The sequence below is a fragment of the Chiloscyllium plagiosum genome, unplaced genomic scaffold (genome assembly GCF_037043375.1).
Source record: "Chiloscyllium plagiosum isolate Xiang-an unplaced genomic scaffold, Cpla_swu_hap1 HiC_scaffold_16, whole genome shotgun sequence".
Taxonomy (NCBI): domain Eukaryota; kingdom Metazoa; phylum Chordata; class Chondrichthyes; order Orectolobiformes; family Hemiscylliidae; genus Chiloscyllium; species Chiloscyllium plagiosum.
In genome coordinates this window covers 45,027,182-45,051,060 of record NW_028270154.1, presented here as the reverse complement: position 1 = coordinate 45,051,060, position 23,879 = coordinate 45,027,182, and the positions used below count along the sequence as shown (strand labels likewise).

Here is a 23,879-nt window from a genome sequence, read left to right as displayed (position 1 = left end):
AGAGGGCATAGGTTTAGGGTGAGAGGGGAAAGATATAAAAGAGACCTAAGGGGCAACATTTTCACGCAGAGGGTGGTACGTGTATGGAATGAGCTGCCAGAGGATGTGGTGGAGGCTGGTACAATTGCAACATTTAAAAGGCATTTGGATGAGTGTATGAATAGGAAGGGTTTGGATGGATATGGGCCGGGTGCTGGCAGGTGGGACTAGATTGGGTTGGAATATCTGGTCGGGATGGACGGGTTGAACCAAAGGGTCTGTTTCCATGCTGTACATCTCTATGACTCTATGACATGTAGTGAGAGGTTGGTTTCACATACGGTAGATGCAGCTTGAGAGAGAAATTCTGGCTGCACTAAACAGTTTGAAATAATTAACAACTGGTGAAAATCTAACTAGAATGGGAATGTGCAAATCGCACTCTAATTTCAGAGGTTAGCTCATTTGCATTAATTAGAAGCATCTCCAGGTGCAGATTTGGACAGGTGCAAGAAGTGCACTAATGGTGCGGATAAAAAAATTGCACAGTGATGGAGACAAAGACAATTAAAGGAAATCTGGAAGAGTAGAAGGATAAAATATACCAAAGTTCTGAAAAGCACATTAAAACATTGACTGATTGAAAGCCTCATGGTGCAGAGAAAGGCTCATGGATAGGCAGGAGTGAAATGTAAGGAATATTCAGACCAAGTGGCAGTGCAGCTCAGAACTAGACCTATAGTTGATGGCTGTACAATCAAGAAATTTGTCTTGAAACTGGAATAATGCTCAAGGTATACCAACAGAGTCCAGCCAAGAATACAGTCAGTGAGCTGTGAGCACCCTATGGGATCTACCTGAACTGTGACACGCAAGGAGAGCCTATTAATAAGGAGGAAACAGATTGTTATATCATGGGAAATGATGTGCTAAAACAGTTTGGCAAGTAGCTTAAAGATTACTTCGATTTAAATTTTAAACAAGAAAAATGTTGTTTGGTTTCTGGAGCATTCTCCAAGAAGCATCCTAGAGACTGGGTCTAGGCCTTTCATGCCAGGTAAAATGGACACAGTATGGGTGGGATATACACTGCTAATTGGTACACAAAAATTATAATGTATGCTCAATTTTAGAATCTAATCTATATGTTTAATTTGCTTCCTACCTCTTTTGAGCAAGTGTTAGATACCTCACTAAATGCTGCCTGAAAGTTGAATCAGGAAGGTAAATGGGTGCCTAGGGTAGCCACCATCTTCTCTTCCACAGGTTGCCTGCTTCTCCTGTGAGAAATAGGCAGTTGGTGACTGGAAGTCCCGTCATTTATGCTGCATGGAATGTTCTTATCTATATTCAGAGAAGGGCTAACATGGAAGAAGATGCAGAATTATTGGCACCACCCTTTCTGTGGAGTTAGATTGTGAACTTTGTCCGCATGAAACAATACTGACAAGATGCATTCTGATATCTAGACCTAGTTAGCTTCTGTATTTTATTTCTCTAAAATCTCTAACCTGCCCAAGCAAGGGTAACCATCATAAAATATAAACTGCTAAAACTTTTAATTTTCCAACAGCAGGCAGTGCTGGATTACCAAGCATCTGATAGCTAACTATATTATAATGACCAATATTAATAAATGCTTGATTTGGATTAAAATCAAATTTATAAGTACTCCATTCAAAAAAAGATTAGCCAATGAATTATAATTAATTGAAACAGTATATTGAAAAATATTGACATGCAAAGATATCCCTGTTTATAAATCACTGAAGACTCGCATGCAAAGTGCAGAAAGCAATTTGGAAAGCAAGCAATATGTTAACCTTTATTTCAAGAGAATTTGAGCACAAGAACAAAGTCATCTTGCTTCAATTGCAGAGAACAACAGTGACTATACCTGAAGTCTTGCCCACAGTTCTGGAGCCCTTGCCTAAAAGTATACTTACTATGGAGGAAGTGTAGAAGAGGTTCATCAGACCGATTCCTGGGATGGCGATAACTGCCTCCATACTGAGAAGTTGAAGAGATGGTGTCTGCTTTCTTTAGAGTTCAAAAAAGAATGAGGGGTGACTTCGTAAAACAATAGGGTAGATGTAGAAAGATTGTTTCCCTGGCTGTGTGGTCTAGAACCAGGGAAAAGAGCCTCAGAATTGAAAAAAAAAGATGTTTGAAGACTGAGAAGAGGAGAAACTTCTTTGCTCAGACAGTGGTGAATCTTTAGAATTTTCCATCCCTGATGGCTGTGGAAGTAAGTTCAAGGGTTCAAAACTGAGGGAGATAATGAGGAGAGCTTTGGAATACAGTTGTTGAATGAATTACAGCTGTTCCTATGTTCTGCTGTAAAATAAGCTGGCAAAAAACCATGTGCTGTGAAGAAGCAGAACATGCAGTCTGAAAGTGGAGGTGAGGAGGTGTACAGTGTCACCATGTTCTGGTAAAATAACTCACTGAAAATTCTAGTCCAAATGCAAGGTAGTTAAATTTGCAGAAGATACCAAGCTACAAAGGACTGCAGAGAAGGCAGCTGAAACCTTTTGAGAGCTTAACTGGTTTTGTATATCAACTAATCAATAGCAAACGAAACTTACTATGAATACAAATGAGCACAACTAAGAGAATACAACTTTGAATGATGAAATGTGAGCAAGGTGTACCAGTACCTTGACCAAGAAGTGGCTAGTTTCCCACTTCCTAGACTGCAGAGGCACAGACTTCCAACTGAAATGATCCTGACAGGATGCCTGGACTGATATCAGAGGCAGCCCTTAACTTGCTATGCTAGGACCCCCAACTGATGGGTGTTTCCATGGAGCCGAAAGCAGACTACACCTCTCAGTCTTTGAAACTCAGCTGCCTGCTTGCTGCATATGCATTGTGTTTGTGTGTAAGCCACTGGCATGTGGGTCAAGTGTGAGATTGATGTAGCACACTGCGATACAGTAAGATGACCAAACCTTGACTGTTGATGGCTGACCAGCAAGGCATCAAACTGAAGTTGGCAGGTACTCTGATTTCCATGGTGAGAATCTTCAATATCGAGATAGTTTGCTGCATTTGACAAGACTGGAAGCTGAATATTAACAAAACGAGTTGGGCTGTTAACAAGGTTTAACAAGCAATAAGTACCTTTAATTGGCAACTTGCCATTGCCGAGCCACTTGGCAAAATTATTAAAGCTGGAGTGAGATGTTCCTGACATCAAGATCGCCACAAATGCCACTAATCCCCATGTTGCTCAGCCCGGCATATGATTCCACCCATTGCATGAAAATATATCAAAGCAAAAGTAATTTCTTTTTAATATTAATTCATGGGACATATATGTCATTAATGGCTGCCTGTCTCTAACTGCCCTTGAGAAGGTAGTGCTAAGCCACATTTTTTAACTGTTGCAGTCTATTTTGTGTAGGTAATCTCACATTGCTATTGAATTAGGATTTCCAAGCTTTTGCCCCAGTGGTGATGAACATACATTGATGTACTGCCAAGTTAGGATGATTTGTGAATTGCAGGAGAACTTGTAAGTGGCGAGCTATCTGCCTGCTTCCCTTGTTTCCTTCCAAATGATGGAGGTTGTTGAATTGCAAGATGCTGACAAAGAGGTTTTGCTGAATTGGTGCTGAGCATCTTGTCCATCTGTATTCAAATGATATTTGAAATGTCATTAATCATGAAATTGTTCCACCTGAGACATGCACAGACAACCTTACTTATAATGATCATTGAAACTTGGAGACAATGTCATGTATGTTTCGCAGGTCTGGTCAAGTAGCAAAGGAAACATTGCAGTCCTTTGTGATTTGTTTTCAATGACTATGGAAGAGAAATGTAGCTCTGCAGGAGCAGGTACAGCCACAGGCCAACACCTGTGTAGCCTGCTTACCTCTCTTCAATGAAGGAGATTGCATGGGCTCAGCAGGTCACTGTCCCCAGGAAATGACACAAGTCTGTGCAATATTCTTCTTTCACAAGGAGCCAGTGCAATATCTGCATTTTTATCTTATCATTTCATGGCAGAAACCAAGCACTGACAACTTCCTGCATCTATCAAATAAAATTATTTATGATTTCCAAAAATCAATGTTCTTAACTTGATGACTGCTCAAACCATAGGAATATACCAGGACAAAATCATTTGCTGTTAATGAAGTTCCAGAAGCTGTCAAGAGAAACTCAATTAATAGTGCAGAATTACAACAATTCTCAGAATATCTTGGAGTTTAATCAGACCAACACAATACTTCCTCCATTTTCTTCAAATACCATAGCAGACATTTTAAATATAAATAGCGCCATCCACTGAAAGATTAATCACATGAACAAAAAATTTGTTTATAACTCCTGACGCTCCACACATATGGAGAGTTGAAGTGCTCATGAAAAATGTATTCATTCTGAAGCTGAGGATCTAAGCAAAACAAAATGACCTCCTGCAGCAAACACAAGTAAGGGAACGTGAGCCTATGCCCAAAAGATAAGAAGATTCCAATTCTTTCCAGCCATGCAAGGATCTCAGCCTCTTCCATTCGGACTCAGCCAGCCAACACAGTGAGGAAGTTAGCTGATTTCGTACCATTCCTGAGTGAATCATCTGGAGGGCATCCACTTATAGATAGATGGCAAGTTGTAAATTAAGCACAGACATCAATCGCTCCTCAGTCCATGTGTATATGTGTGTGCATGCATAACGGGGTGAATATTTTAAATAGTGAGAGGGAGACGATGAGCATTGTTCAGATTGGAAGGTGTGTGGATTCTAGGCATTCTCCCAGTCTTTTCCATCACAGTACCTGGGTTTGATCACTGACCTGTGCCAAGATTTAAAGTGAGACAGTCCTGGAATAGATTTCCTCATTTCCGATAGTAAGGTCAGTAATTAATAAAGACATTAATAGAATGCTATCAACAGCTTAAATCCTACCAGCAGAAGTTTAAACCTCCTGGGTCAATATCATACACAGATGACAGGTCAGGGTTCCTATACCATCATAAAGCACTGGAACAGCGAATATCTTAAAATTCGCTGCTGGTATGATTTCACTGCTGAAGAGAACATTATTTCCAACAAGACAGAAATTGTCAGAGAAACTCAGCAGGTTCAGCAGTATCTGTGGAGAGAGAAACAGTTAATGTGTCTAGTCTGAAAAAGTATCATCAGTTCTGAAGAAGGGTCACAAAACTCAAAACATTAACTCTGCTTTCTCTCCATAGGTATGGCTGGACCTGCTGAGTTTCTCCAATAACGTCTGCTTTTGTTCCAGATCTTCAGCATCTGCTTCTTTAAATTATTTGAGCACACTAACTTGTCTAGATACCAACACAAATGTGGGGCAAGTTCAGAGACAGAACAGACTGCTTTATTTTAGCTAATTTTAACATAAGTCCTCACGTCATCTTAAAAAGGCTTTCAATTAGTCCCACTAAGAGATCAGCCTGTAAAAGTAAAGTGCATTAGAATCAGGGTAGTGCACTGACTTGGATCAAGAACTAGTTGGTAGACAGGAAACAAAGTAGTACTTAATGGGTCATTTTCTGAATGGCAGCCAATGATTAATGGGGTACCACAGCCATCAGTTCTTGGACCCCAGCTATTCAGAATATATTAATCAATTAGATGATGGAGCTAATTTATTATCTCTAAGCTAACAAATGATACAAAGCTGGGTGGGTGGATTAACTCTGAAGAGGACGCAGAGCTCCACTATGATTTTGAGTATGTGGGTAAATACATGGCAGATGAAGTGTAATGTGGATAAATGTTAGGTTATCCACTTTGGTCTCAAAAACAGTAACACAGATTATTATTTGAATGGCACAGATAATGAAAGGGGAAGATGCAGTGTGACCTGGCAGTCCTTGTGCACCAATCATTGAAATCAAGCATGCAGGTGCAGCAGACAGTGGGGAAATAAAGTAAGTGGTACATTTACCTTCATAGTGAATGGATTCAAGTACAGGAGTGAGAATGGCTCGCTGTAATTGTACAGGACCTTTGTAAGACTACACCTGGAGCATTGTGTGAAGTTTTGGCCTCCTTATCAGATGAAGGTGTTCTGACTATAGAGGGAGTGCAACAAAGCTTTACCAGACTGATTCCTGAAACAGCAGGACTGATGCATGAAGAGAGACTGCATCTATTAGGACTCTCTTCACTGCAGTTCAGAAGAATTGTGTGGAAGAATCACACAGGAATCAATAAACTTTTAATAGGACCAAACAGGGTCAAGCAGGAAGAATACTCCTAATGACTGGGCGGTCCAGAACTAGGGGTCACAGTCTAAGAACATGGGGTAGGGCATTTCAGATTCAGTTGAGGAGAGATGTTGTTTCCCCAGACAGTAGTGAGCCTGTGGAATTCTTTGCCAAGAAAAAGTTACACATATATCTTAGGACTAAAGGGATCAAAGGGTATGGGAAGAAAGCGAGAACAGAATACTAAATTTGATGATCAGTCCTGACCATATTGAATGGTGGAGCAGACTTGAATGGCTGGATGGCCTACTCCTGCTCCTATTTTCTATGTTGCTTCCTTGGCTTCAGTGGCAGTAGAGCCTTGAACCTGGGTTTTAATGGCCAAATAATTTGACTAAACCAGAAAACAAAATGTAAGCAGTAACTATTAAACAGGGTATATTTTAAACTATTGCTAAAAGCTTAGTTAACTGCTTAAGCAGGTAGTTAGAACAAATATTCATAACTGTTGTAATGAACAATAACGTGAGAAAATTTCTTAGATTAATTCTTTTATTCATACTGCTCCTAAAGTGTTCTTGTTTGCCTATTTTCAGACAGACAACCAGACCAAGCAATATTGATGGTTGTCTGTTAAACTCATAAAGAGCTACCAATCCATCAGATATGAAAACCAGTCACATAATTGTTTGCATTGGAATTGAATGACTTGGCTCCTTGCTCATAAACCTGACTCAGGCAAATGACTAATTCTGCAACGCATTTAGCCTAATGGGCAAGAAAAAAAAACTGCATATGCATCAAACTGGTTTTAACACCTTAATGCCATGGCAGAAGGGAAAAAAAAACTTGAGACCATGATGCAAATTCTTTCCTGGGATGAGAATATTGCTGCGTGGCCAATATTTGCTGTCCATCCCTAACTGCCTATTGTTAGGAATGGAGTGCCAGGTTTTTGACCAAGCAATTGTGAAGGAACAGCGATGGAAACAACGATGTTCAGTATGCCTGCTTTGCTTTGCTTCACTTCGCTTCTTGATGGGAGAGAATTATGTATTTGGAAGAATCTATCATAGAGTCATAGAGATATACAGCACGGAAACAGATCCTTCGGTCCAACTCATCCATGCCGACAGATATCCCAACCTAATTCAGTCCCACTTGCCAACATCCGGCCCATATCTCTCTAAACCCTTCCTATTCATATATCCATCCATAAACCTTTTAAATGTTGCAATTGTACTAGCCTCCACCACTTCCTCTGGCAGCTCATTCCATACACATACCACACTCTGTGAAAATGTTGCCCCTTAGGTCTCTTTTATATCTTTCCCCTCTCACCCTAAACCCATGTCCTCTAGTTCTGGACTCCCCCAGTCCAGGGAAAATACTTTGTCTATTTATCCGATCCATGCTCCTCATGATTTTATAAACCACTATAAGGTCACCCCTCAGCCTCCGACACTTCAGGGAAAATAGCCCTAGCCTATTCAGCCTCTCCCTGTAGTTCCAATGCTCCAACTCTGGCAACATCATTGCAAATCTTTTCTGAACCCTTTCAAGTTTCACAACATCCTTCCAATAGGAGGGAGACCAAAATTGCACACAATATTCCGAAAGTGGACTTAAGAAACTTTTCTAAAGTAAAATATAGCTCACGTAAGAGTCATTGACCACATACAGACCTCTAACTCGTCCATGCTGATGAATTTTCCAAAGCTAAACCAACCCAAAATGCTTGCATTTGACACATATTCCTCTAAACCTTTCCTATTCATGTACCTTTCCAAATGCCTTTTAAATGTTATAACTGTATCTGTACCCACGGACTTCTTCTGGCAGTTCAATTGACATACGAACCACTCTGTGTGTGAAAACATTGGCCCTCAGGTACCTTTTAAATCTTTCTCCAATCATCTTAAACATATGACCCCAGTTCTGAACACCCCCAAGATTAAAGAGCTTTGCTATTCACCTTATCTATGCCCCTCCTAATTTTATAAACATCTCTAAGGTCTCTAAGGTCACCCTCAGCCTCCTACGCTTCAGTGAAAAAGTCCCAGCCTATCCAGCCTCTCCCTATAGCTCAAATCCTCCAACCCAAGCAACATCCTTGTAAACTTTTTCTGAACTCTCTCTCCAATTTAATAATATCCAAAGAACTCCATTAAACACCTAGTTGAACATTCACGCCACTCCATTCACTCCACCCAAGAATTCTTGAACACCATTAAGGACACCAAGATAGAAGAGGACAAAATAATGGTCTTCTTTGATGTTACAGCCCTTTTCACATCAATGAACATCAACCTGGCCAAAGAAACACTGGCATCGCTATTAGGAAAACCAGGACCACAAACACCAGACAGCACCAACTTCATCAGCAAAGACAACATGCTCAAGCTATTGGACCTGTGCCTCACCACCCACTTCACATTCAAAACAAAACTTACAAACAAGTCAACAGAACACCCATGGCATCACCAATATCAGGGCTCATAGCGGAAGCAATAATGCAGACTTGAACAAGCTGCCCTCTCATTTATCCAACCCAAACTTTGGGTCTGCTACATAAATGACATCTTTGTCATCACAAAACAGAACTCTCATTGAAGAGTGCTTCACTGGAGACTCTCACTGATGATGTTCCCTAGTATGGTGACAAACCTTCAAGCTCAGCGAGCTAACTTACTTACTTATCATCAACCTGAGCTACAAATCTTCTCAAAAATCATTAATAATATCCTTCCTATAGAAGGGCAACCAGAACTGTAAACAGTAATCTAAAAGTGGGCTCAACATGATGTCTCAACTCCTATACTAAATGAAGGCAAGTATGCTAAATGCCTTCTTAACCACCCTGTCTATCTGTAACACAACTTTCAATTTATTATATACCTGAATCCCTAGGTCTCTGTTTGAAAACACTACCCAGGGCCCTATCATTAACTGTATATGTCCTGCTCTTGTTCTTGTTACCAAAATGTAATATCTGACATTTATCCAAATTAAACTCCATCTACCACTCCTTAGCCATTGGCTCAATTGATCAAGATCCCTTTGTAATCTTAGATAAACTTCTTCACTGTCGACCCTACCACTAGTTTTAGTGTCATCCGCAAACTTACTAACCATGTCTCCTCAATTCTCACCCAAATTATTTATGTAAATAACAAACAACAGTGGACCCATCATTGATCCCTGTGGAACACTGCTAGTCACAGGCCTCCAATCCAAGAAACAACCCTCCACCACCACTCTCTGTCTCCTCCCATCAAGCCAATTTTGTATTCGGTTGAAAGCTCTCCCTGAATCCAATGTGATCTAACATTATTAATTAGTCCGTAATGAGGAACCTTGTCAAAGGCTTTACTAAGGTCCATGTAGACTTTGTCTACCACTCTGTCCTCAATCCTTTTGGTTATGTTCTCAAACAATCTCAGTCAGGTTCATGAGATACTATTTCCCAAGCATAAAGCCATACTTACTATCTTTAACTAGTCCTTGCCTCTCCAAATGCACATAAATCCTATTTATCTCTATGAATCCCCTCCAACAACTTATCCAACACCAATGTCAAGACTCTCCGGTTTATAGTTCCCAGGCATCTCCTTGCAGCCTTTCTTAAATAAAGGCAAAACTGTAGCCATTCTCCAGTACTCCAGCACCTCACCCAAAGCTATAAATAATACAAAAGTCTCTGCTAAGGGGCCCTGCAATTTCTTCCTTAACTTCCCACAATGTCCAGGGATATACTTGATCAGGTCCCAGAGATGTATCCACCTTTTATGTGCTTTAAGACCTCCTCTCTGTAATGTAGACTATTTCAAGACATCAATATTTATTTCCCTAAGTTCCCTAGCCTCCATTTTCTCTCCATTTCCGAAGAGCTCATACCGAAACGTCGATTCTCCTGCTCCTTGGATGCTGCCTGACCTGCTGCGCTTTTCCAGCAACACATTTTCAGCTCCATTTTTTCTCCACAGTAAAAGCTAATGCAAAACATTTGTTTAGTATGATTTTATAACAAATCTTCAAACAACATTTCTAAAATATAATCTTTAACATCATAAATTAAATTTAATTTCAGGCTACTTAAGCAAGTGTTCGATCAGAGAGGAAAAAACTTAGGCAGGGAGTTAGATTTAAGGATCATCTGAAAGGAGAATAGAGATAGGGAGAGAATTTTCTGTCTTCAGGAGCTGAGGGTCTGAAGGTATGGTTACTAATGATGGAATGATTAAAATCAGGGACACTTAAGAGATCAGAATTGGATTAGCACAGATATCTCAAAGGGTTGTGAGGATGGAAAAAAGATTACAGTGTGAAGGAACAAAGCCTTTAGGTGAAAATAAGGATGAGCATTTTAAATATGACACATTGCTAACCTACATTAGCTCTTGGTTAAGCAAACATGGAAGTGATAGATGAATGTGTCTTATTGGGTGTCAGGACACAGGCAGAATGACCTCAAGTTGTGGATAATCAAAGCTGGAGGTAACAAACATGAAGGAAGGTTTAGCTGCTGATGAGCTGAGGCAGGAATGATGGAGCGAGGTGATATGATGAGGGTGAGATCGTATAGTCTTGCTGATCTTGTGAGTGTTTTCAGAAACATATGACATCAAGGTTTCAAACAGGTTGGATCAGCTCAGTTGCCAGGGAAAAGGAGAGAGTACAAAAACAGAAATTGCAGGAAAAGCTCTGAGGTCTGGCAGCATCCATGGAGAGAAATCAGAGTTAACATTTTGAGTTGAGTGACCCTTCCTCAGAACTCAAGGATACAGTCAAGTGACCTTTCCTCAGAACTTAAGGATAGAACAATAGAATAGTGTAGGTGTCTAGTGAATGGATTTTGTAGGACAGACTGAAAGACTATGGCATTCCCAATATTTAATTGCAGGAAACTTCTGCGCATTCAGCACTGGATGTCGATAAGCAATTTAGGAGACTGTCAGGAGATGAAGAGAGGTGGTTGTGATGTAGATATCAGCATGGATTTGGAAATTGAGATGAAATTGTCAAGGGGCAGCTATTGATGAGGTCAAGGTTAGGTCAAGGATAGTGACAAGTAACAAATTTAGAGATAATTGGGTCAAGTGAGCAGGAATTGGTTCTCATGAGCAAGCTGAACTTGGAGAGGGCATGCAGGAGATGGCAGAGAGATTAGAGAAAACCTGGATCAAACTGGGAATTGATGAGCTGGGGGAAGGGAGAGAAGTGACCAAGACAATTGTTTGAATTGAACTTTTGTGACTTATTCTCATCCTCTTTGCTCTACCTCTTGTAGATGTATCTATCCACAACAGTTCAGGTAAGAGTAACTGTTGCACAATCCTAATGGAAACAAAATCCCACCGTAATGTTGTAAATACCTTTCAGTGTTTTAAATGTGGTGCACTTAATACAGATCTAGAAACTCAAACCTCTGGATTCAACAGCAGCAGCAAAATTGTATTCCACTACAACCTATAATCTCATGAACCAATGTATCCCTCACTCTTTATTTCGATCAAATGAGGGAATTAATCATTTGAGGAGTTTGAGGAAGCAAACCAGGAAGAGCACCAAGCATAGTTCAAAATAAGGTCCCACGCTGATGAAATGACAACACAGTGCTGCATGCACACTAAACAGCAGAAGCAACATGCAGTAAACAGACTAAGATGTCTGACAACTAAAGATCAGATCAAAGCTTTGTGAAACACCTCGACATGAATGTTAACTAACTAGAGAAGGAGCCTCCACAAATATCTCCAACCCTAGTGATTCAAGCACATGAATACAAAATACGAGCCTGAAGCGTTATCAATCATCTTCACAGACAGTGCAGTGGGGATGACCTATCTTAGCTTCCTCCAGAGGTTCCCTCCATGTCTAACATACCAGGCTTCATCCAATTTGATTAATACCCCCGATATTAGTAAAACGATCAAAGGCACTAGATACTGCTGAGGCCATAAGTTCTAACAACATCTTTGCTATAGTATTGAAGACATGTGCTCCACTATCAGTACAGCTACAAAACTGGCAATGGGTGACATTTCTGTGTGTAAAATTTTAAACAGAATGCAATTTCTTTGACTGGCATATTTTGCCATATGCAAACTTTCTTCAAATGCAATTAATTCTTTTACCTTCAAGACAAAGCTGGAATGCTTCATGATTGGGGCAGAGATTACAACTTAAAAATGGTGAGTGGATTAACAATTAACATATCCATAATCAATGCTGATCCTTTTATTGGTTTTAATCATTGAAAGGGTTCATCACCCATCCTTATTAGAAATGTTCTCTCCCAGAAGATCAAACAGCTATAACATTGGAGGTTGAAGATGGGATATGGATGAGCAGTGTCGACTCATTGTCACCAACAGTATCGGGCAGACTGGTGGTATTTATCCATTATTTATCTAGGAATCTCAAGTTCTTAACCAATTTAATTTGATGTGTGGATGTAAGTCAGCTAACAAGAGATCCACATCTCTCATATGGCAAGTTACTACATGGTTTTTAGCTTTGCTACGCCCAATACTTCTGTCTATCGTAAGTACAAAATTTTACCCCACTTTGACTACAGTAAAGTTTAGCATTTAGTACTTTTGTAATCATATCTAAAAATAAGAAGAATAGACTAAAATGTTAACTGATATTAAATGCACAAAGGAAAATGCCAAACCTGAAGTATAGCTCTGATGAGACATTGTTGGTTGGAACAGTTATTCACACACAGTAGCTTAACCAAAGATACTCCAAGAATAGGAGGATTAATAACACCCTTCTCAGAATATTGTATTTCACACACTATAATGTATCAACTACATAAAATTAGTTAGAATAGTGTTAAAAATATGGTGTTGCCAGGTGAAATGATAATTAAATTAAGATGTTCTTCTTTATTGGAAGTAGTATTTTTGAAAAGACAGAGGATCTAAATACAAAACTAAAGCAATTCAATGTCAAATGTTGTTTTATAATGCTCCTTGAAATGTCTTGTTACTTTTTAACTTTCTCACATAGGACAATTCAAATTTAGTTCTCATCCATACTGTGCATGTTCGTTCCTATACCCATCACTTTCTTTCTGCATTCAATTGTTTCTGTAATTGCTCCGACCGATTACATATTTTGCCCAACTTGCTTTAATCTCTGAGTTGCTTCCTTAGATGTTACTACACCCTCGCTTATCATCATTAGAAACATTTAATAAATGTTACCAAGGTTTCTGGTTCCAAATTTACAAGTTTGGAATTTTCCTATTTTCATTTTTTAAAAAAAAGTGTTTTGTTGAGTGACATTCATAGTAACTGGTCCGGGATAGCTGGGATGACTTTGCTCATTCAACTTTCCACTCTTCACCTCATTAATTATGCAACAAGGTTTGTCAACAACTTTCTTGGGAATTGTGCAGTAGGAAAGGTGGAAGTACTTCCAGCTGCTGGGTCCTTCAGTCATTTACATTGCTGGTATCATACTGAAACCCTTCTGCACACCATTGCAGATACTGAAAGCCAGGAGCCACCCCTCACGCTGTAGTGCTTTATCATTGTTATTCAGGACATAGCCTAGAACACAAAGCTCACTCTCCACGTAGCAGACAATGATCTGAAGGCACTGGTGGACAAGGTGGTGGTGATGGTGCCCATCGTTTTGTTTCCTGGCCACCAAAATGATGCCATGCCACCAAACCTAGCCAGGCTGGGCTCAGAGAGCATCTCTGGTCTGTCTTGTCTCCTGGTTTTAAATGAGCATCCAGAAGTGGGAAGAAGATGAATGTTTTTTTGTGCTCCATAGGGGAAGCACCACCATCTTCTGTCATATTCACTCTAATTCTGTCATCCCTCCAAGGGTCATGGACAATAACTCTCATTATTGCATGTCTCATGTCCACTCAGTAGTTTTCATCCACTTCACCCTCCCAAACTACTAATTCTTTCTTGGACTTTGCACTAGCTACTTTCTCACTGGGATTAGTTCATCATCCCTCCTGCTCCTGCATCACCACTCTTCCACTAACTTCCACTGTTCTGGAACCTTCTGTGTCTCATTGCAGGAAAATGTGCCCCCACCCTCACTCTCAACTGATGTCTTCACATGATGTCCTGACTAACCTACCTATCAGGCCCAGATCAGTTTCAGTTGAGCTGCGGGTCTGATGGTGACCCAATTCTGGACTGCAAGGTCACGTATTCCTGAACTCGGATAGGACTAAGCACCTGACTGACGTGGCCAATCACCTGGGGCAGAATCAATAAGCCTCTTGGCTGACTGTGGTGGTATCTTCTGACAAACTGTCGTCACCCTCAACCCCACTAAGGTCTTCCCCCCTTTCACTTTCAGACATGGCCATTTGATGAACCAGATGCAGTGTCTTTTTGTTTTATTCATTCGTTTACAGGACGTGGGTGTCGCTGGCTACACCAGCATTAATTACCCAGAGGGCAGTTGAGAGTTAACCACATTTTGATGGGTTTGAAGACATATATTGGTCAGATCAGATAAGCATGTCAGTTTCCTTGCTTCGAGAACCAAATGAGCTTTTCTGACAATGGTTTCACGGTCATCATTAGACTCTTAATTCTGATTTTTATTGAATTCAAATTCCACCACCTGCTACAAGATGATTCAAATCCACATCCTCAGAACATTGACCAGGTTTCTGAATTAATAGTCTAGTGATTATACTACTGGGTCGTAGCTCCCATTGAGTGTGTCTGGAGATCTTGGCACTGGGAATTCAAGATGGGAGTCTGGCATCTTAATCAGGTAAGAGTGAGTAGGAATGAGGGTGAGAGTGAGCCTAATTTCTGTTAGAAGACTAGTAAGAATTCTATCCCAATGTCCAGCACTGGGTTGAAAAATACATTTTGGTCTCGACATTGAGAAGGTCCTCATTCAAATTCTCACTTGATTGGTTTTTGTCGCCCCAGAGTTCTCACCATAACCTACTTTGGTCAAAGTCTGTGAAGATTCCACACAATGGAACTTGAAGTTGAAAATTTTAATGTGACACAATGGCTCAGTGGGTAGCACTACTGCCTCACAGCACTAGGGACCCAAGTTCGATTCCTGCTTTGGGCGACTGTCTGCATGGATTTCCTGCAGGTGCTGCAGTTTCCTCCCAGAGTCCTAAAATATGCAGGTTAAGTGGATTGGCCATGCCAAATTGACTATAGTGTGCAGGCTAGATGGATTAGCCATGGGAATTGCAGGGATTGGGTAGGGGAGCTGGGTCTGGGTGGAAATCTCTATAGAGGGTTGGTACAAATGGCTTCTCTCTACACTGTTATGATCCTATGAAAGTGAAGAGGCCAACATAATTCATAAGCACAGTGTACCTCAGTTTACATGAGAATGTCATAACTCAAAATTTGAGCAACAGGTGAAGCTAGGTGTTTCACACTGTTACTATGCAGTGGCAACACAAATTGCATTTTCCACGAACAAAATGCTGTTGTTCTGCTTATCAGAGATGCGAATGTGGTGCTGGGAAACCACAGCAGATCAGGCAGCATCCGAGGAGCAGAAGGCTCGTTTTGGACATAAGCCCTTCATAAACGTCAATTCTCCTGCTGATCAGATGCTGCCTGACCTGCTGTGCTTTTCCAGCACCACATTCTCAATCTGATCTCCAGCATCTGCAGTCCTCACTTTCTCCCTGCTCTGCCTACCACACAAATGAGTAATTTTCATTCTGATGTTCTGCTGGTTAGGTAGATCAACCATCCTTACAATCTATGGATCACGTCAAAGAGCATATTCATGTACCTATTCACAACAGGGTGTTTATTGACCATATACTTGCAAAACTGAGAACCAAGTATCCAGCATTAGATGTGATTCAATGAATGGATAATACTGAGAAACACCGAGTGTGCTGAGAATTCCACGAACAGCTAATGTAAGATTATCAGTAAGGATCACTCCACTTTAGAGTAAATGTAAGTTCACACACAGGCCCTTTCCACTACAATAAGAAATAACATGTCAAAAGGCATTGCACCTTTTTTCAATTAAACAAAAGCACGGTGCATTCTCCATGGCAACACTTTAACTAGATTCTGCTTACCAATCAACCTGCTTGTCATGGATTCTTGGAGGAGCTAGTCTCAAATAATGACCCTCAGTTTTCTTCATATTGTATCAAATATATGCTAGTTCCTCTTCACAATGTGGTATGAAATGGAGCATCTAAAAGGCCCTTTAGGATGATTAAAGCAGCAATCAAATATCAATATCAAATAGCAGCTGGCTAGACTTTTGCTGATATGTGAAGTTTTTGATGAGAAGACACTTATCGTTTCACTTAAGTTTGATTCTACCAAGCTTAGCTATTCAAGTTGAAGACACCATTTCAGTCAAAAACGTCAGCATTAAACAAATAAACAAGAACACGGTTTCAGAAAAATGAGCATGTTCATGACCTGACTCCAATCAAGTCTACAAATATATGGGAAATCTGCTGGAAGTGTACTGGAAGATAAGATACTTGGTGCAAATTAATAAAGAGTAAGCAATGTTCTTGTTGATCACTGGATGGCAGAAAGGCGTGAACCAAAATATGAACGCCATATATCCAGCTAACCACACACTCCAACCAGAGTTTGAATCAGTTCTGACTTCAGTGTCTGAAATAAGACAGGATTTTCATTGGATACTGAACCCAAATAAAACAGTTTACCAAGTAAGTTCATGCTGCAGATGTGCTGTTGTCTTGTCCCAATGTCAAAATCGTGAAATATCTACCCCCTAAACTGTATAGCGCTTCACACTGACAAGCTGCCTGCTTTTCCCTCTGCATTAAAAATAATGCAGGCCACAGAGGCTAGCAGCCTTCAAACAAACACAAAATGAGTGAGTTCTAAAAAAGCAAACTAACAGTCATGAGGCACACTCTGTGTAGATGCTCAAGATGCAGTTGTGTGTACTCCTGCATGCAAAGCAACCTGGCAGAAGATGTAAGTCATAGGCGGTGTACAAATAAGGCACCTGGGCCTAAAAATGAGATTAAAATACATGAAATAAGGTCGTCACTCTCAAAAGCAAGATTCTGAACTTACCATTCAAAGCTCAAGAAAAAAAAAGTTGATGCTTTTTCCTTCTTGTCATACGTAGCTAACTTTCTCTTCATTTTCAACACCACACCGGGAGGGGTAAAATTCTTGGCACAGTCTTGGAGGCATTCCTGGATGAAGCTAAAACCTTAATCAATCCAGGTGAACTAAAGTTCCTCTTACACTGCCTTAACATCTGTAGCAAAGTACACTTACATTCCACCAGTCAAGTTTGATGCCTACATATTCAAGCTGTATACCAATGTTTAATTATATTTCTCCAGCTCCAATTAATGCATTGGACACATCTGTCACATGGCTCAGATTTCCCTTCATAAGAATGTCTAAAAAGGGACATGCTTTTGTGGATTTCTTGATTTCTTGTAATTGTTTACTCAATAATTACTATAACATATCATTCACCTCCCTTCAAATGTCACTGGGTGAAATCCATGCACACAATGATCTATAGGAAGGACAGAAACAAATTCTCACAAAGCCGATACAATAATACACTGTGATTCTGTTTCCTAGTCACCAAGGAATGAGCAACATCTCAGGTCTGTTAAAAGCAATTCAACGTATTAGTTTAATAAATATTTATTATGCAACAACAAAAACCGTAACATGGAATAATTTGGCCGTTTTTCCAATTAATTCTTCCGAGTAGTGCTGTAAGCCTTACACAGGCTTTAAGAGAAAGGCAGAGAGGTTGCGTACTTCAGTAAAGCGAGCCCACTGATCAAGGAGGTACATGTGAATCTAAAGCATCAAGAGGCTTGTGTCTGAGTGTGCCAAAGGTTTTTGCCCCCAGCATGTGGAGATTTCCTCCTCAAGCTTTAGAATTGAAACCAAAATTCAGATTCAATAAAGTCACATTCTCAAGCCTTGCAAAATCTTCACGTTTCTCTGGGTTCTATGACAATTCCATTGGTCAATTCATTTACCTCCCTGGAGATAATGCACAGTAATTCTGCCTGATCTTTATTGCCATCGTTATAGGAGGATCTAACGCTAATGAGCTACTACAACCTGCAACCATCTGACACTGTAGAAATCATCTGAGTGAATTCCTCCTGCTGATTCTGCAGGACTAAATAAACATGTTTAACTGGACCTGGTGAGGACCTATTCTCCAAGTCCCTGTTGTGTTCTTTGACCAACAGAAGTAATGCAATGTTATAAAACTCCACATGCTCCAGCACCTCCTCCTCTGCCAAGTCCTTGTTAATGCTCATTTTGCTATATCGCAAGTAGTTGAGGATTGAACCAAAGCAACTTGGGTCTCTGTCTATTAGATAGACACCAATTTCATCCCTAGTCAAGTCGAGGTCCAGACTTCCTGATGCAGATGGCACAGGAAAGATTTGGGATCCCTTCACAGGGTTTCCTTGGACACAGTCCTTTTCAGCTTATGTTTCTAATTAATCCTGGCTGCTTCAAATATACTCTACAGCCCAGGATAGTTTGTATACTTGCCATTCGATTTGTGTTATAATTTGGCAAACAATTCCTATTTTTGTCATTTGTTACTATCCCACACGAAAGACCATCCTGCCCCATTCACATTATACGCATGTAACCTAAACATCTAAACAATAAGATCACAAGAAATTATGAACAAAAAAGATCATGTGGCCACTTGAACCTGCTCCACTAATCAACAGAAGCACAGTTGATATGATTAAGACCTTAACTCTATTGTCTTGTCTGCCTCCATAATCCTTCACTCCCTTGTGGCTAAAAAAAAAACTGTCTAACTCAACCTTGAATTTACTCAGTGACCCAGCCTCCAGTGGTCTCTGGGTAAAACAAACTGCAATAAAGCTGATTACTTACAGAACTCCAATAAGGTTAACTGCTTTTCCCTGAGAGGATGACTGTAGATTTCTTTCTTTTAGAGCCAAATAAATCTTCCAGTCATTTTTCCTCTTCACAACATTGCCTTGTACTGAATCCCACTTCCCATTCACGGGCTGCGTCAGGGTGACAGTTCTAGCATTTACTCTATTTCAGATGTAGGTCTGGTTTTACCTCTTCACTTCCAACAAGCTACGAAATAACACAAGTCCCAAAGCTGACACATTCCCTTAGCTGCTGTTCCAAACATTAACCACACTTGCCTGCTGGCTACCCTTTTATTGAATTTACAGAGGTAAACTCAAAACAAAGAATTTCTCTAAACTACATAGCTATGTGATACATAAAGTCTGTTTTCAGGTAGAAATGTAAATAAAATAACTTTCAATTCCACAGCTTTTCCTTAATTCTGGGAACCCACATGGATAACATACATCTTTCACTGGAATAACGCCTACAGTTCCTTATCTTAAGTAAGAGCACCTTGCAAATTTCTGACTCTCACCCTTTCAATCTGACATTACGCAGTAAATAAGTTACTTTTTGAACTGTAATTATCTTAAGCCTGTGTGGTTTGCCAGCCTCTGGATGTGTACCAATGGTTTTTCTCCCTTGTCTGAACTGACATTTAAAATATAATGCTGAAACTTAAATTTCCTGTACCTTGAAAACATATGAACTATAACTTTTTGGCATATGTAACACAGTGAACTAAATGATTGTGGTTTCAGTTCCCCCTCAAAATGATTAAACAAAAAATTTCAACTGACTCTACAGTGTAGCCCTGCAGGAGTCATTCACATGAGAAATTAAAGCAAGTTTCATTCTGCCCTCTCGGGTGTATGTAAAGGATGCAACGGCACTATTCCAAAGACGACCAGAAGAGTTTTTTGTTTCCCCTGGCTAATTACTTCTCAACCGAGAACATATAAAAACAAGGTCATTGTCATTTTGCTGTTTGTGAGACCTTGCTGTGTGTAAATTAGCTGTCATGTTGCTGACATTACAACAGCGAGTACTCTCCAAAAGTACTTCATTAGCTGGCAAACTACTTTGGGACAATCCAAGGTTGCAGATGGCACTATATAAATATAAAGTATTTATTTTCATTTCATGTGTACACAGTCAAAATCTTTGCACTCCAATATTTTTCAATTCTTTTCCAGTTATAACTGTGACAAGGCTTAAACTTGGTTGACTCGTATATTATGATCCCGGCTGATGATAATACCAGACAAGTCAGATCCCATAGTGAAACCCGACTTGATAAACGATAGCAATAACACCTATGGTCTACCATGGAGGTCAGTCACTGAAATTATGCACGATCATCTGTGAACTTAATTTGAACAAAAAAAAAATTTTTAAAGTTTATCTCACAAAATGAAACAAAATTAAAACTATATTGCACTATACAAAAACACATGAAAGATATAGGGTGGCATGATGGCTAGCACTGCTGCCTCACAGCACCAGGGTCCCAGGTTCGATTCCAGCCTCAGGTGACTGTCTGTGTGGAGTTTGCACATTCTCCCTGTGTCTGCGTGGGTTTCCTCCCACAGTCCAAAGATGTGCAAGTTAGGTGAATTGGCCATGCTAAATTGCCTGTAGTGTTAGGTGCATTAGTCGGGGTAAATGTAGGGGAATGGGTCTGGGTGGGTTGCTCTTCAGAGGGTCGGTGTGGACTTGTTGGGCCGAAGGACCTGTTTCCACACTGTAGGGGATCTAATCTCATGACAGAAAGATTAATCAATTTTATCTCAATAATGCCCTTATAGACAGTCAAACCCAAGAGAACAGTCACTTCTATCTCCACACTAAAATTTCTCATTCACCTGGCTTTCTTTTCAGCAAATTGCTGTACATTCACTAGATCCTATTTTCCTCAGTTAATGTTTTTCCACAAGACTCTGAAAAAAACTGGTAATTCAGCTCACCATTACTGAACTAATAGAGCCTTTCCGTAGGTTGTCACCTTGTTGCAGTGGAGAGGCTCAACCTGAGAGTGGTGCTATCACAAGTTCTCAACTCCTAGAATGCTATCCAAGATGGTACGGTCAGAAGGGAGCAACCAGACAAAGCACAGTCGAAAACAAGTTCTCAAGAGCAATCCAGGTGAAAGATACTTGTGTGATATCAATGACAGTGACAATGAATGAAGGCTGCAGTTGTAGGGAGAGCCCCAGTCATCGAGAATTCCTTGCCACTGGAACTGGGTAACCTTCTGTCAAGAGCAGTGTGTCTGTTGATCTGCAACACCATTCCATGTTAAAAAGATATCCCACACAAGGCAGCTATCTAGAGGAATTCAAATCTACACTCCTCCCATCCCGCCACAACAATTGTGAGATCTGAACGTCTCCAGCTTTAGACCAGCATGTAGGCAGTAGAGTTTGACTCAGTCATTTTGCTCTTGGAGTAGGGACAGGGTAGCATTTTGGTAGTTCTCTTCATGACTGAGTAGGCACTCTGTTCATGCCACACAGGGAAGGGGCTTGAAAAAGGTGCCCTAAAAATAGACCAACCTGTTTATAAATTTATAAACCAATTTATAAATCTTTATAAAATCCTTTACTATCAGGGAGCAAAGACTTAAGCTGACTATACATGGAAAGAAACTAAATCAGCAGGTTCGTTTACCCATGGTCTGAAATCCACAGTCAAACTCAATCCTAGAACCTGGACTGTACAATCGCTCATGGATAATGAGCAAAACAATCATCAAGAACAAAGAACTGCCCTAGTTGCCCATGAATTCAGGCAAATCAAGGAGACTTGAAGGAGCAGGTGAAGGGTAGTTGAGGGATGAAGTGGACTTTGGGAACTACCAAGGAATTCTACCCACACTCCATCACCAGGAAGATCACTGCCAAATCCTCGCTAGGCATATTTTTCTGGTCGCAGAGGAAATCCTTCCTGGTAAACCAGTATGGCATCTGACAAAGACGTGGAATCATGGACATGAGTTTCCCTGCTTGCCAACTCCAAGAGGAATGCCAACTACTCTTCAGTGATCTGACCAAGGCTTTTAACTCAGTCAGTTGGAAGAGCTATGAAAGATTCTGCCAGAGGCTGGTTGTCCAGTGAAATTCATCAACATCCTCCAACTGCACCATGACCAGATGTCAGTGTTCGTCCTCACTGACTGTAATATGACAGATTCTTCTGCGGGTCAAGGTGGGAGTCAAGCAGAGATGTGTCATCACCCCCACCCTCTTCTCCATATTCTTCTTGTCAAGAATATGCTTCCCAGTGATGTGGACATTGTCTAAAGGATGGAGGGCAAACCTTTCAACCTCAACTAGTTGAAATCCAAGATGAAAATGACACTGACCTCTCTTGTGGAACTTTGAGTATGCAAACAAGAATGTCTTGGAAGACAACCTTCCACCCTCACTTAACGCCTTTGAGGAAGCATACTGAAGAATTGGTCTCAGCCTCAACCTCAAGACAACTCAATTCTTCACCAACCCCCAACCCAGGTCAAGTGACGCATCATCTCTCCATTAATATCAATCGAGAAATCCTCCCAAATATGGGAAGTTACCTCTCCTCTGAAGCTGATGTTTATGCAGAGATTCAACATAGCATTCAATCTGTAAGCACTGCTTTGAACCCTAAGGAGGAGGGCCTTTGACAACTGTGACATCGATACTGATACCACAATCCTTATACATATAGCAGTCATCCATCTGCCTCTTCTAGATGGCTCTGAAACCTGGACTAATGTTTAGACACCATCTCAAGACCCTTGAGAAGTACTATCAATGCTGCTTGAGATGGATTCTCTCTATCAGTTGAGAGGGCAGGTGGACTAATAATACTGTCCTTGAAGTATCCAATACCACCTGTATTAAGGCCGTAATCATCTGAAACCAACTGTGCTGGGAAGGCCTCGTGCTTAGGAGCCAAGTTCCTACTATCAAACCGATTTTTCGCCCAGCTCAAGCAAGGCACTCAAATGAGAGGAGGACAAAGGAAGTGTTTCTAAAAGCCTCCCTGAAAGATTCATTTAGGAAATGTAACAGATGTCAACACATGGGAGTTCCTCATTCAGAAGAAACCAACTTGGGGGAAACTCTTGGATGAAGGGACATAATTCTTTGAGAACATCCATCAGCAAGAGGAAGTAAGGGAAAGGAACCAGAGAAAGAATATCAAGAATCACAAGGCCAAAGATCACTTCCACCTCCCAGAAGCAGCTGCCAAATATGTGGGGAGAGATGTGGTTCCAGGATCGGGCTCGTCAGCCACACAAGAATCCACAGAACTCATAACCGGTGACATTGAGTTTTCCTGGCAGCCAATTGTAATGCATTTAAAGTCACACTTTTTAAGAATGCAACTACAACTTTATGTGAAGATTTAAGAGAGGTAATATGGTACATCTTACTTTGCCCTACAAGATGAAAAGGGCTAATACTGCTTGGCAGATATATTAACTAAGCTTCAAAACTGAATATTGATGATCTATACATTAAATTGAGTAACTCGACTGTCATGCTGCATTTCCTAAATTAATATGCTACACTAAATGTAATGGCTCTATTATTGTATTTAGTCATAGAGTCAGACAGCACTGAAACAGACCCTTCAGTCCACATCATTTGTGCCGACCAAACATCCCAACCTAATCTAGTCCCATTTGCCAGCATTTGGTCCCTATCCTCTAAACCCTCCCTATGCGTATACCCATCCAGATGCCTCCACCAAGTCCTCTGGCAGCTCAATCCAGACATGAACAACCCTCTCTGTGAAAAAGTTACCCCTCAGGTCCTTTTTAAATATTTCTTC

The 23,879-nt window shown here is 40.5% G+C and overlaps 1 protein-coding gene and 1 pseudogene across 3 annotated transcripts in view; both read right to left on the bottom strand.

Annotated features, from left to right (window-relative positions):
* LOC122556662 (pro-neuregulin-2, membrane-bound isoform-like) overlaps positions 1-23,879 on the bottom strand; it is a 691,404-nt gene that overhangs the window by 629,086 nt on the left and 38,439 nt on the right. The gene's annotated exons all lie outside the window — the stretch shown is intronic.
* On the bottom strand, positions 18,125-22,734 carry LOC122556964 (BTB/POZ domain-containing protein KCTD2 pseudogene; annotated as a pseudogene).